The sequence below is a fragment of the Piliocolobus tephrosceles genome, unplaced genomic scaffold (genome assembly GCF_002776525.5).
Source record: "Piliocolobus tephrosceles isolate RC106 unplaced genomic scaffold, ASM277652v3 unscaffolded_29925, whole genome shotgun sequence".
Classification (NCBI taxonomy): Eukaryota; Metazoa; Chordata; class Mammalia; order Primates; family Cercopithecidae; genus Piliocolobus; species Piliocolobus tephrosceles.
The window spans coordinates 1-4,775 of NW_022313115.1; the positions used below are offsets into that span (position 1 = coordinate 1).

A 4,775-nucleotide genomic window follows, 5' to 3' on the forward strand; every position below is an offset into this window, starting at 1 on the left:
TCCTATTCTACCTATAGAAGGAGAGAAAAACCGCAAAACACATGTAAGTATTCGCAGTAATGAGGAATAGCCTCACTAAAAGACAGAGACCTTATCACAGGATGATAGACTAATTTCTCTCCTCCCACACCTTAAAACCAAATTACTAAAGACCTATTTAGAGTAACTCATTTTACATAGTACATCCTGTTCAGCTGTCTATCTTATCTGTCTATGTATCTATCTATGTATCTATCTATCTATCTATCATGTATTTAAGAGATACACACACACGCACACACACATACACACACACACATACTCTAAATGGCATAAAAGAAACAAAACAAAACAAAACAAAACAAACAAAAACACAGTTTGAAGAGACAGACACATGGCAGAGATCTTGAAATTACCAGAACGGAATTTAAAACAACTGCGATTAACACGGTAAAGGCTCTAACAGATAATGTAGGCAGCATGCAAAAACAGATGGGAAATGTAAGCAGAGAGATGAAAATCCTAAGAAAGTATCAAAAAGAGATGCTAGAGATAAAAAAATAATGTAATCAGAAATGAAGAATGTGTTTGCTGAACTTATTAGCAGAATCCACATGGCTGAAGAAAGAAACACTGAGCTTGAAGATAAATCAATCGAAACTACAAAACTGAAAAACAAAGGAAAAAAAAGGCTAAAATAGAATAGAACATCAAAGAACTGTGGCATGACTACAACAGGTGTAACCTACACATAATGAGAATGCCAGAGATATTAAAAATAACAAGACATTTTTCTCAAATTCTCTTTTATAATATCTTACTAGTTTCTAAAGAGTTAAATCAAGTCTTTGATATTTTACTTAAAAAAGAAAACAGTAATGATAGATATTAATTCAACTGTATCAGCAGTCACTTTAAACAACAATATTCTAAATGTACCAATTAATAGACAGGGAATGTCAGAATGGATCAAAAAATAATATGCAACTCTAAGATGTCTACAACCAACCCATTTTAAATATAAAGATACATATAGATTAAAATTAATTGAATGGGCTGGAGGCCGCAACCAGGCCCGCGCCACCACCATGTTTCGAAATCAGTATGACAATGATGTCACTGTTTGGAGCCCGCAGGGCAGGATTCATCAAATTGAATATGCAATGGAAGCTGTTAAACTAGGTTCAGCCACAGTTGGTTTGAAATCAAAAACTCATGCAGTGTTGGTTGCATTGAAAAGGGCGCAATCAGAGCTTGCAGCTCATCAGAAAAAAATTCTCCATGTTGACAACCATATTGGTATCTCAATTGCGGAGCTTACTGCTGATGCTAGACTGTTATGTAATTTTATGCGTCAGGAGTGTTTGGATTCCAGATTTGTATTCGACAGACCACTGCCTGTGTCTCGTCTTGTATCTCTAATTGGAAGCAAGACCCAGATACCAATACAACGATATGGCCGGAGACCGTATGGTGTTGGGCTGCTAATTGCCGGTTATGATGATATGGGCCCTCACATTTTCCTAACCTGTCCATCTGCTAACTATTTTGACTGCAGAGCCATGTCCATTGGAGCCCGATCCCAGTCAGCTCGTACTTACTTGGAGAGACATATGTCTGAATTTATGGAGTGCAATTTAAATGAACTAGTTAAACATGGTCTGCGTGCCTTAAGAGAGACACTTCCTGCAGAACAGGACCTAACTACAAAGAATGTTTCCATTGTAATTGTTGGTAAAGACTTGGAGTTTACAATCTATGATGATGATGATGTGTCTCCATTCCTCGAAGGTCTTGAAGAAAGGCCACAGAGAAAGGCACAGGCTGCTCAACCTGCTGATGAACCTGCAGAAAAGGCTGATGAACCAATGGAACATTAAGTGATAAGCCAGTCTATATATGTATTATCAAATATGTAAGAATATAGGCACCACATACTGATGACAATAATCTATACTTTGAACCAAAAGTTGCAGAGTGGTGGAATGCTATGTTTTAGGAGTCAGTCCAGATGTGAGTTTTTTCCAAGCAACCTCACTGAAACCTATATAATGGAATACATTTTTCTTTGAGAGGGTCTGTATAATCATTTTCTAGAAAGTATGGTTATCTATACTAATGTTTTTTATATGAAGAATATAGGGACTTTGTGGTTTTAAAGACAATTTTGAAATAAAATTGTTTCAATGCCTGGTTAAAAAAAATTAATTGAATGTAGAAAGATATACAATGCTAGTACTAATCAAATCGAGAGTAGCTAGCTGTATTATTTTCAGACCAGAGCAGGCCAAAAAAAAAAAAAAAATGGTTATCACAAACAAAGTGGGGCATTACATAAAGATAAAGGGGTCTATTATCCAACAAGAAATAGCAGTTCTTGTAACAACATATCATTCTACCAATGCAGCATCTATATTCATGAGGCAAAAACTGATGGAACTGCACAAAGAAATAGATGAATTCTCTATTTTATTTGAAGGTTTCAACACACCTCTATTAGAAATGTACAGATCCGGCAAGGAGAAAATCAGTAAAGATATAGCTAAACTGGTATGGTTTGAATGTTTGTTCTTCCCTAACCCCCCAAATTCAAAAGTTGAAATCTTAATACCCAAGGTGATGATATTTGGAGGCGGGCCTTTGGGAGGTGTTTAAGTCATGTAAAGATGTTGAGAGAAGGCACAGTCTATAAACCTAATGGGATTAGTGGCCTTATTAAAAGGACTTTATAATTAGAAACTTTGCTCCTTCCACCTTACGAGGCCATTGCAAGAATATGTGATCTGTAAGCCAGAAAGTATACACTCACTGAATTTGCCAGAGATGGTTACTTGGAATTTGCAGCCTCCATATTTGTGGGAAATAAATTTCTGTTGCTTATAAGCCACCCAGTCCATGACATTTTGTTATAGTAGTCTGAAAAGACTGAGACATGAGCCCAACAACACCGGCATTCAACAGGATATATTTGACTACAATATACAGACTATTTCATCTAACAAGAGCAGAATATACACTCTTCTCAAGCTTACAGGGAACATTCAATAACACAGACCACACCCGGGGCCATAAAATTAAACCTAACAAATTTAAAATAGTAGAAATCACACAATGTCTGCTCTTAAACCAGAGTGGAACTAAACTAGAAATTAATAGCAGAAAGGCAGAAAATCCCAACATACATGGAGCTTATACAACATACCTCTAAATAACACATGGGTTAAAAAAAAATCTCAATTGAAAATTTAATATTTCGTGGCCGGGCGCGGTGGCTCAAGCCTGTAATCCCAGCACTTTGGGAGGCCAAGACGGGTGGATCACGAGGTCAGGAGATGGAGACCATCCTGGCTAACACAGTAAAACACCGTCTCTACTAAAAAAATACAAAAATCTAGCCGGGCAACGTGGCGGGCGCCTGTAGTCCCAGCTACTCAGGAGGCTGAGGCAGGAGAATGGCGGGAACCCGGGAGGCGGAGCTTGCAGTGAGCTGAGATCTGGCCACTGCACTCCAGCCTGGGTGACAGAGCGAGACTCAGTCTCAACAGCAACAACAACAACAACAACAACAACAACAACAACAAACATTTAATATATCTTAAACTAAATAAAAATGAAAATACAACTTATCAAAATTTTTCAGATACAGTAAAAACTGTATTGAGAGGGAAATTATAGCATTTACTGCATATGTCATAAACAAAACAATCTAAAATCAATTATCTAAGCATTAACTTTAGGAAACTAGAAAAAGTAGAAGAAATTAAATAATTAAATACAAATTAAGCAGAAGAAAATAAGTAATATAAATTAGAGCAGAAATAAATGAAATTAAAATAGAAAGTCAGTAGAGAAAAATCAATGAATCCACTAACTGCATTCCAGCCTGGGCAACAGAGTGAGACAGGGTCTGTCTCCAAAAACAAACAAACAACAAAAACAAAACTACAACAACAAAAAACCTCCTGGAACTGGTAAGCTATTATATCAAAGTTGAGAGATGCATGCAAGGAATAATATTAAAAAAATCCATCAGCACATGGCATTTGAAATTAACAATGCAATACAACTCACATTAGTACCCTAAAAAATGAAATATTTATATATAGTCAAACAAAATATGTACAACATCTGTAGAAGAAAAATGAAGAAACTCTAATGAAAAGATTCAAAGGAGAATTATACAAATAAGGACATATTTCATTTTCATTTATAGGAAGACTCAATATTGTCAAGATGTCCGTTCATCCCAGCTTGTTCTGTGGATTCACTGCCATACCAATCAAAATCCTAGCAATTTACTTTACTTTACAAAGAACAAAAGACCCAGATTAGCTAACATAATAATGAAGGAGAAGAACCAAGTTGGAGGATTAATACTACCCAAATTCAAGACTTACTATAATGCTACAGTATTCAAAACAGTATGCTTTTAGCAAAATGATTTTTAAAAAAGCAGAATAAAGGGTCTAGAAATAGACCCATATAAATGTAATCAACTAATCTTTGACAAAGGAGCAAAGGCAGTACAATGGTGAAAAGATAGTCATTTCAACAAATCCTATTGGAAGAATCAAATATCCACATAAAATAATAATAATAATAATATCTCTACACAGATCTAACATCCTTCATACAAATTGGCTCAAAATATCCCACAGACCTAAATGTAAAACACAAAACTCTAAAATTTCTAGAAGATAACATAGGAGAAAATCTGGATGACTTCATTTGGTGATAACTTTTCAGATATGTCACCAAAACTTGACCCAGGAAAGAAAGAACTGTTCAACTGGACA

General features: G+C 35.7%; 1 pseudogene across 1 annotated transcript; it reads left to right on the forward strand.

The window, feature by feature from the left end:
- Window positions 1-1,036: 1,036 nt before the first annotated feature.
- LOC113222227 lies at window positions 1,037-2,147 on the forward strand (annotated as a pseudogene). The gene has a single exon (XR_003308291.1). The product of XR_003308291.1 is annotated as a proteasome subunit alpha type-1 pseudogene (transcript).
- The last annotated feature ends 2,628 nt before the right edge of the window (window positions 2,148-4,775 follow it).